The sequence below is a fragment of the Monodelphis domestica genome, chromosome 3, assembly GCF_027887165.1.
Source record: "Monodelphis domestica isolate mMonDom1 chromosome 3, mMonDom1.pri, whole genome shotgun sequence".
NCBI classification, from domain to species: Eukaryota; Metazoa; Chordata; class Mammalia; order Didelphimorphia; family Didelphidae; genus Monodelphis; species Monodelphis domestica.
In genome coordinates, this window is record NC_077229.1 from 103,503,655 (window position 1) to 103,514,315 (window position 10,661).

A 10,661-nucleotide genomic window follows, 5' to 3' on the forward strand; every position below is an offset into this window, starting at 1 on the left:
AAAAATACTGATGATTTCTCTGAGTTTATTTTCTATCCTGCAACTTTGCTAAAATTGTTAATGATTTCAACTAGTTTTTTTAGTTGATTTCTTTAGGATTCTCCAAGTATACCATCATATCATTTGTAAAGAGCAGTAATTTTGGTGTTTTTTCCATGGTCTAATTCAAAATCAATTTCTTTTTCTTCACTTATTTGCATAGCTAGGATTTAAAATATAATATTGAATAATAGTAGTGATAATGGGAATCCTTGCCTCAACCGAATCTTTTGGTAAGGGTTCTAGTTTTTCCCCATTAGAGATAATGTTTGCTTATGGTTTTAGAAAGATAGTACATTATCATAAGGAAAACTCCTTTTATTCCTATGCTTCTTGGTATTTTTAATGGTAATGAGTGTTATATTTTATTAAATCTTTTTCTGCATCTATTGATATAATCACATGATTTCTGTTGGTTTTGTTATTGATATGATTTATTATGCTGATAGTTTTCCTAATTTGGAACCAGTCCTACACTCCTGGCATAAATCCCACCTAGTTATAGTGTATGATCCTTATGATATATTGCTATAATCTCCTTGCTAGTATTTTATTTAAAATTTTTGCATCAGTATTCATTCTGGTCTCTACTTTTTTTCCTTTGTTTTTTAAAAACCTTCTGTCTTAGAATTGATACTAAGTATAGGTTCCAAAGCAGAACATCAGTAAGGCCTAGGCAATTGGGGTTAAGTGACTTGTCCAAAGTCATATAGCTAGGGAGTGTCTGAGGCCAGTTTTGAACCTAGGCTTACCCAATTCCAGACCTGGATCTCACTGAGAATCACCTGACTGCCCTTAGTTGTTGTTGTTTTTTCTCTTTTCTTGGTTTAGGTAGTAGAACCATATTTGTGTCATAAAAGGAATTTGGCAGGACTCTTTCTTTGCCTTTTCCCCCCAAATAGTTTATACAGTATTAGAACTAATTGTTTAAAAAATCTTGTAGAATTCAATTGTGAATCTATTGGTCCTTGGGGTTTTTTTCCTTAAGGAGCTAATTGATAACTTGCTCAGTTTCTTTTTATAAGATACTTATTTAAGTATTTTGTTTCCTCTTCTGTTAATCTGGACAGTTTATTTATTTTTATTTTTGGTAAATAGTCATCCATTTCTATTAGATTGCTAGATTTATATATAATTAGGCAAAATAGCTCCTAATAATTGCTAGAATTTTTTCTTCATTGGTTGTGAAGTCACTCTTTTCATTTTTGATACTGATAATTTGGTTTTCTTCATTTTATTTTAAAATCAAATTAACCAATGACTTATTTTATTATTATTCCTTCCCCTCTCAAAACCAGCTCCTTGTTCTATTTATTAGTTCAATAGGTTTCTTTCAATTTTATTAATCTCTTTGGTTTTTCAGGATTTCCTATTTAGATTGGAGACTTTTAATTTGTTTTCTGTTTTATTGATGGGCATACTTAGAATGATAAATTTTCCTTTAAGTACTGCTTTGGCTGCATCCCACAAATTTTGGTATGTTGTCTTATTGTTGCCATTCTCTGTCTCTCTGTCTCTGTGTCTGTCTCTCCTCCCTCTTCCCTTCCCTTTATCTTTTGTAGAGATTTCTAATAATCCTTAATTTCAGTTCCAAGGCAGAAGAATGGTAAGACCTAGGCAGCAGGGGTTAAGTAACTTGCTGAGGGTTACAAACCAGAAAGTGTCTGAGGTTAAATTTGAACCTTGGACCTTCTGTCTCCAGGCCTATTTTTATAATTTGTTCTTTTGTTCACTTATTCTTTAGGATTAGATTATTTAGTTTCCAAATAATTTTTAATCTATGTTTACATGGCCCTCATTGAATGTAGTTTTCATTGCATTATGATCTGAAAAGGTTGTTTTTAATATTTCTCCTTTTCTGTATTTGGCTGTGAGGTCTTTATGCCTTAAACCTCGCTGGCGAAGCCGTGGCATACATGCACAGCCAGCACTCAGGGAGCTGCTCTGTTCCCCTTTTCCCAGTGGTTGAGGACTTTTTTGGCATGCCTGGCCCCTCTGTCCAGCCACCCAAAGCAAGTACTTTCTCTTTCAATACTTTCAGGTAATCCTTGGGCTCATAGACAACTTGAATTTGCCCTGTGGGCACTCATACTGAGAAAAAGTTCACCAACTCTGCCCTAATACATAGTTTTTGTGTAGGTGCCATGAACTACTGAGAAAAGGGTATATTCCTTTCTATTTCCATTTATTTTTCTCCAGAGGTCTAGCATATCTTATTTTTCTAAAATACTATTTATCTCCTTAACTATTTTCTTATTTATTTTTTAGATAGATTTATTTAGTTCTGAGAGAGAAAAGTTGAGGTCCCCTCTCGTGTTGTCTTACTATCTGTTTCCTCTTATAACTCATTTAATTTTTCTTTTTTTTTAAATCCTTACCTTCTGTCTTAATATCACTTCTAAGATGTGTGGTAAGGGCTAGGCAAGTTGAATTTAAGTGACTTGTCCATGTTTACCCAGTTAGGAAGTATCTGAATCCAGATTTAAACCCAGGTCTTTCTGACTCCAGACATGACTATCTACTTAGCATCCCTGATGCTTTTTTTTTTTAAACCTCTTACCTTCCTGTCTTAGTAATAAATCTTAGATAGAAGGGCAAGGGCTAGGCAAATGGGTTTAAGTGATTTACCCAGGATCACACAGCTGTGAAATACCCAGTGCTTTTTAGAACATGATTTTGGGAAGGAGTCCATGGGCTTCACCAGCCTGCCAAAGTGGTCTATGATATCGAAAAGGTTAAGAATTTCTGTTCTTAACATTAAGTAATGACTGATTCTGCTCCCTCATTGTTCCTTATCTTTCCTTTGTTTGGATGACATTGTAGTCTAATTTACTCAGGTTCCAATTTTTTTTAAATTAAATTTGATATTTTTCTCCATGGTTACATGATTCTTGTTGTCTTCCTCCCCTCTTCCTTCCCCCTCCTTCAACTTAGATTCTGACTCCTGGACTACTTGTTGGGTGAGTGAAAGGCTGACTCCTTTCCTAGTTTTCTAATAGTCTAGCTTCCATCTTGGAAGAGGCCTCACCACCAGCCTTCCTGATTGAGAACTAATTAATCTCTAAGTTAGCTAGCTAGATGGGTAGATAGAGCATTTAGTAAGTAATGATTATTGACCAAGCACTGAGGGAGGAGAGATAGGGATGATGGCCAAAGTGAAGGCAGCATATTTTTGAGGTGGCCAAGAAAGATCATTAGTATCCAGGGTTGCAGAAAAACTAAGGAGAACAAAAAAGAGGTTGTCACAAAGTCTGCTTTGGAATAAGTCTCTACCCTAAAGACCAACTAGTCTGATGCATTCCCGAATAAAAAGTCCCTGAGTGATCCTACAGCAGTATATCTTGGGTAGCTTTAATTGTAAGAAAGATTTTATTTATCACAAGCCTAAATTTGTCTTTTTTGCAATGGGATACATTAGGTAATAAGAAAGTTTCTGGTGATCTTTGAGAGAACAGAGATTGAAATGTTAGCCTTGTTTGACTTAGCTCCAGAACACAAGACATGAGGAGCAGTGGTAAAAACTGCAGAAAGGCAGATTTCAATATGAGGAAAAACTTGCTGATAATTAGAGCTGCCCCTAGTCAGAAAAGGCTGATTTGTGAGGTAGTAAGTTCCTCATCACTGGAGTACTTCAAGTCAAAACTGGATGAATGTTTTGTTTGAGGATATTATACAGGGAGGATCCTTCTTCAGGTATTGATTGAAGTAGGTGACTTTCAATATTCTCTGATTCTGTTTGACAGAAACCAAATTAGACTCCAGTGGATTAGGGAAGGGATGAATATATAATTAGAAAAGATGCCAGATGGTGAGAATCATTGAATCATAAAACATGAGTGTAAGAGGGCACCTTAAGAAGTTATCAAATCCAATTCTAGATAGGTAAACCAATTTTCCTAAAGTCACACATCTAGTGAATCAGGTCAGCCAGAATAAAGATCCAGGTTTTTTTTGACCCCCAATCCAGTCTTGTTTGGTGGTACAAGGTAAGAAGGAATTTGTGTAAGCTTTGATACCCATTAGAGAATATTTTTATTTTTTTAGATTTTATTTAATTGATTAAGAAAAATTTTCCATGTTTACATGATTTATGTTCTCTCCCTCCCCTCCTCTCACCCCGCTCCCATAGCCATTGAGCAATTCCACTGGGTTTTACATGTGTCATTGATCTAGACCTATTTCCATATTATTGATATTTGCACTAGAGTGATCATTTAGAGTCTACATCCCCAATCATATCCCCATCATCGACCCGTGTGATCAAGCAGTTGTTTTTCTTCTGTGTTTCTACTCCCATAGTTCTTTCTCATAAGTCCCTCAGAAATGTTTTGGATTGTTGCCTTGCTGCTAGTAGAGAAATCCATTACATTCAATTGTGCTACAGTGATTCTGTCTCTGTGTATAAGGTTGGAGAGTATTTTTAAAGATGGGAACAATATTTTGTACAGCAAGGGAGCCAGGGGAAGGAAAGAGCAAAGATTCTGAATAAAAAGAAAAAAACAGGAATGAGGTTTATCATAGGGGAGAGGCTGAAATCTTAAGTTAGTTCAAGCGGCAGGTGAGGGCAACAGGATGAGGGAAGAGTTGAATATGTGAAGGAATTGTTTCCTAGGCCTAGACTTTGTATCACTTCCATTCTAAAGATAAAATCTAGTAGGAGGGTTGGGGACAGGGAGAAAAGCTATAGAATGGTGAAGGGCCAATATCATCTGCTAGGGTTTATTTGTTTATCACTTTGTGTATTCTGGGAAACTTCTTAAATTTCCCCTGCAGATCCTGGGTAGGTGGGGCCTATTTGAGGTTTTTTAAGAGTTATTACATCTAAACTACTTTAGTTATTAGCCTTACCTTAACTGGAATGAATGAAAGTTCTGGGTCACCCCACCATGAAGAAAACTAACCTTCAGAGGGGACAAGATAGAAGGTTCTGTCACAGTTCGTCACCTTCCAGTCAGAGTTAAATGTAACAGTAATAACAGTTACAGAGTACATTATAGCTAAAGCATTTATTGAACATTTGCCATGGGCCAGATACTGTGCTAAGCATTGAGGATATAAATAAAAGCAAACAAGATATTCCTGGCTTCAGGGAGCATACATTCTCTTGGAAGGAGACAAAACCATAAAAGAAAGCTGGAAAATGGTGGGTAGAGAGAGGTAGCATATAGTAGAGTTGGCCAGAAAGGAAGAGTAATATTACCTGGGGTTGCAGAAATGCCAAAGAGTATTTTTTAAAAAAAATTGTCACAAAATCTCAGCATTTGTAAGGGAACTTAAGCCAGTTCATCTAAACTGTGCCTGAACAAGAATCTCCTCTACAACAGAGGGGTCAAAGTCATGATCTACAGACTGTTTAGGTCCCAAACCAGATTAAAATGTAATTGGGAAATGTTTAACAAAATAACTAACAATACTAAAACAAAAAACATAGATAATGCTATTTTGAGGTTTTTTTCAGTCAATATGTGGCTAGAAGGGATCCATTTCTATTTGAATTGTATAACTTCTTTATAATATATTTGTCAAATAGTCATACACATTGTCACAACAATCCTCAGGGGGTAAGTATAGGGGTTATCCCTATTTTACAGATGAATTTGTAGAGAGCAGAGAACCAAGGAATAGGGGTGATTTGGCGTTAGAGCTTTGTACATCAGACTTGGCAGATGCATTAAGGCACAGACAAGGAAGTCTGTTCCCATGAAAAAGTCATTAGCCCAGTATTGTTGTTCTTCATTTATTTTCAGTTGTGTTCTACTTTCATGACCTCATTTGAGGTTTTCTTGGTAAAGATAATTTAGTGGTTTGCCATTTCCTTCTCCAGCTCATCTTACAGATGAGGAAACTGAGGCAAACAGACTTAGTGACTTGCCCAGGGTCACACAGCTAAATAAGCGTTTGAGGCTGGATTGAACTCAGGAAATCTTTCTGACTCTATCCACTCTGACTTAATCCACTGTGCCACCTAGCTACCTTTTGAGGAATGTTATGTGTGTATAAATGCAGTGTGGGTAGACTTTTCAGCTTTCTTTAAAGAGTATATAGTTACTTAGGGGGCACTGTAATAATATAGCTTGTTTTCCTGGAAACCTAGCACTACCCTTAAAAATAGTATCACTGGATGGTGAAAATTTAGGAAAACAGCACATCTGTATACACTTTTCCGAACCAGAACATAAGGACTCAGATCATCTATTCTAACCCATACTTAAAGAGAAATATCCTCTACAACAATGATGCCAAACTCAAATAAAAATGGGGCCACTAATCCACATATAAGGATCTCTGTGAGCCACATATTGACTTTAAGATATAATAGGTTTTGTTTATTTTTTTTTATTTTGTTAAATATTTCCCAATTACATTTTTTAAAGAAACCTTACCTTCTGACTTAGAATCAAGTATCATTTCCAAGGCATGAGAGCAGTAAGGGTTAGGCAATGGGGGTTAAGTGATTTGCCCAATGTCACACAGCTAGGAAGGGTCTGAAGCTAAATCTAAACCCAGGACCTCCCATTTCTAGACCTGGCTCTCTATCCACCGGAGAGATCTAGATGCCCCTCCTAATTACATTTCAATCTGGTTTTAGACATATTCAGAAGTGTTGTGGGCTGCATGTGACCCATGGGCTATGTTTAACATCTCTGTTCTACATCATCCCAAACCTCCTGTTGAGAACTACGCAGGTGCAGGAGCTCCAGGACACTGACCAGGGGCTATTCTGGGGATGCAAACCAGCAAAAGTGGCTTACCAGTGCAGGAGAACATATGGAGCTGCCTGGGCTCCTTTCCCCCTCCCCCCCCCCCCCCCTTCTTGGTTACACTATCACAGAGATTTCATTCTAACAGCAGTTAGACAAGAATCTAGACAAACAAGGTTAAATGATTTGTCCAGGGTCACACACTGAAGCCAAGTTTGAACCCAGGTCCTCCTGACTTCAGATGTCCCTCTATCCATTGTACTACCTCACTTCCCCTCCAACAAACATTTATTAAGCACCTACTGTGTGTTAAGCACTGTGGCACTTAAGTTGAGCATGTGCAATGTTGTGCTCAACTTGAGTGTCACAGTATAGGATAGGCATTGGTAAATGCTAGATAGCTTCCTGGCAGAGTAACCAAGATGATCGAAGACCTCTACAGATAATGCCATAAAAGGACTAGTTGATAAAACTAGGGATGTTTAGCCAACAAAGATGCAAGTATTTTAAGGGCTAATCAAGTGGAAGGTGAACTAGGCTTTGTAGAGAGGCAATCCTCTTCTAATCAGACCTATACAAACTAAATAGCTTGCCATAATAGGGGAAATCATATAGTAGAGATTATATTTCCCAACATAACAACTTAATCCTTTAAAACTCCTCCAAGTACAGTTTATTTCCCTTTTCTCTTGGAGGCTTGGTGGCAATTTCATTACTAGATTAGAACTTCACATGAGAAAGGAAGATATGGAAAATGAACAAGCAATGATAGAGAATAGCTTTGGGAGCTGTCCAGCAGTCTCTCTGAAGGTCCGGGCTTGCTCCATCTAGATGTGATGAACCAGTCGAATAATGGATATGAGAAGCACTGTATGTTCAGACCCACATGCATAGGTGTCACATATCATTCTGCCACAGCACGGAGGTTCATTTATTATATAGGCTGGTGATTACATACTTCTTTGGCACACAATCAATTTTCTACATATATGTTTCCATGGAACTTAATAACAGATGTGTAGCCTAAGGAGATAGTGAATGAAACATTGTTGCTATGGATGAATGACATAGACAGGGTGATCTAGAGGTTCTCCTTGACCTAAGGAGAGTCATTGTTATTTTTGGTCAGTTTTCACAATCAATCACAATTACTTAGGAGATGGGTAACAAAACATTTTGTAGCTAGGTACATGGTAGAGGGCAATTTATTGACAGACCAGATTTGGGGTTTTCCTCAATTTACAAGTCACATTTTTCTTGTGTTTCACTGGGGTACTTGGAGATGTTGCTCTGGCTATTGTAACATAACAAACCAGCAAAGTGTGTCCTGCCAACCTGGGCTTGAAGGTGATTGATGTTCTTGGCTTGCTGAGCTTGTAATGGGAGTGAATGTAACTCTGTGGAGAGGGAAAGGAGAGGGGTAGTGGGTCATGATCTTTAGGTTTTAATTCTCTGAATGTAATCTTTTAGGGTAATAATTTGGAGGGATTAAGATGGGATATATGTGTGTTAACTTTATAAGTCTTTGCTCTCATATTATTTCTCCTGTATTGGGGAGGGAACAATAATCATAACAATTCCATTAGAGAGAGAAGTCACAGAGGGGGGGTTCCGTGGGTGCCTTATTTTTCCAGAAAGTCGCTTTGCAATTCTGGAACTCATGTATAACCATGTCAGACAGCGTGGACTTGATGGCTTCCCACAGAATAGTATTAGATTTTCTAGACTATGGCTTAACATACTAGACTATGTACTGTTTCATAGAGATGGAAACACTTTCATCAGCTTTAGGAAATTCATTTTTTAAATTTTAAAATATTTTCCCAAAGTTACATAATTAATTTTTTCTCTTTCCCCTCTACCCTCCCCACTCCCAGAGATGACAAGCAATTCCACTGGGTTTAGTGTTATTACTTGATACCTTATTCTGTATTATTCATATTTGGAATAGAGTAATCTTTTAAAGCCAAAACCCTAAATCGTATATCCATATAAACAAGTGATAAATCATATGTGTTTCTTCTGCATTTTTATTCCCATAGTTCTTTCTCTCGATGTGGATAGCATTCTTTATCATAAGTCTCTCAGAATTGTCCTGGGTCATTGCATTGCTACTAGTAGCAAAGTCCATTTCATTGTATTTTTCCACAATCTTTCTGTGTACAATGTTCTTCTGGTTCTGCTCATTTTACTATGTATCAGTTCATAGAGGTCTTTCCAGTTCACATAGAAATCAAGCAGTTCATCATTCCTTATAGTAAAATAGTATTCCATCACCATAATTTACCACAATTTGTTTAGTCATTCCCCAATTGAGTGTCACCCCCTCATTTTCCATTTTTTTGCCTACTACCCAACTTTGGGTCACAGATCATTTTGCATTTGCTTCTGAAGGCAATAGGAAGCCATTGGAGTTTATTGAGAGGGGGGACATGATTAGACTTGAACTTGAGAAAAAATACTTTAGTGGAAGAACAGAGGGTAGATTGGAGTGGGAGGACAGATTTGAGGCAAGTAGACCCTCAAAGGCTATTGAAATAATCCAGGTATGAGATGACAAGGGTCTGTACCAGAGTGGTAGCAGTGTTAGAGGAAAGAAGATAGTATATTGTAGAGGTGTTGCAAAGTTGAAACTGTCAGGCTTGGATATGGAGTGAAGAGTCCAGAGTGACTCCCATGTTGTGAGCCTGAGACACTTAGGAGCATGGTGGTGTTCTTCACAGTAACAGGAATAGAGTTTAGAGGAGGAAATTAGTAAGTTCTTTTTTGAACATACTTAGTTTAGGATGTCTACTGGACATCTAGTCTGAAATGAAAGACAGTTGGAGATGAGAGATTATAGTTCCGAAGATAGATTGAAGAAGGAAAGGTAGATTTGAGAATCATCATCAGCATAGGGATTGTAATTAAATTCATGGTCATTGATGAGATCACCAAGTGAAATAGTCCAGAGGGAAAAGAAAAGAGGGTGCAGGACACTTACAGTAAGAGGGCCTGATCCGGAGGATGATCCAATAGAGGAAACAGAAGTAGTCTGATAGGTAGAGGAAAACCAGAAGAGAGTGGTGTTCCTGAAAATTTAGAAGAGATTATCAAGGAGGAGAGAGTGATAACTATATCATAGACTTCAGCGAGGGTCTATTCTAAACAATTCAGTTCAACAAGTGTTTTATTAAGTGCTTACTGAGTGTAAAGTGCTATGCTTGGAATTGGCCTGTATCTTTAAATCTTAAAACATTTCCATAATTTTACGTCAGTGACTTAGACAGAGATAATAATAGCATTCTTAGCTTGCATGTGACAAAGCTGGGACTAATAGCTATTAGTTATAAAACATGATAGCCAGAATTTTAAAAGATGTTGATGGACTAGAATTTTTCTAGAAATTGAAGTCAAGTTCATTGGTTTGCAGACTCTCTTGTCTTCTCTTTTTAAAAAAATCAATACATTTGCCTTATTTTTTTTTGTTCTATGACATCTTTCATTATTTCCTGTGGCACAATAATATTACTTTATTCATATAAGTACCTTAATATAAGGCACCACAGTTCAATCATTCTCCACATGTCTCAGAGACAATCTAAGGCACTCCTTTAGATATTTAGGGGTTTTTTTCTTCTCGTTAATCCATTCTTCAGGATTAGGAAGTTTGTTTTGCCTGAGTCTTAATTCTTCCCTGGTACTATTCTCCACTTGATTATTTATCTGCTCCCCAACTTTATTTTATTCTTGTATACTCTTCTTGCACCCAATTATGAGAAATAGTATGTTGAGCAGTTGCATTCTCCTTTTCTATACTAGCATATTTCTCCTTTTTAATCTTCATCTTTCTCCTCATTGAACCTTTTTTCTTAACTGCCTCAATATCTTTAAATGAATACTTGTCTTTTTTCCACCTCCTTTAGAATGTTAATACTTCAT

At 37.0% G+C, this 10,661-nt stretch overlaps 1 protein-coding gene across 3 annotated transcripts in view; it reads left to right on the plus strand.

Moving 5' to 3' along the window:
* Positions 1-10,661, plus strand: part of PPP1R16A (protein phosphatase 1 regulatory subunit 16A) — a 102,500-nt gene that overhangs the window by 77,556 nt on the left and 14,283 nt on the right. The gene's annotated exons all lie outside the window — the stretch shown is intronic.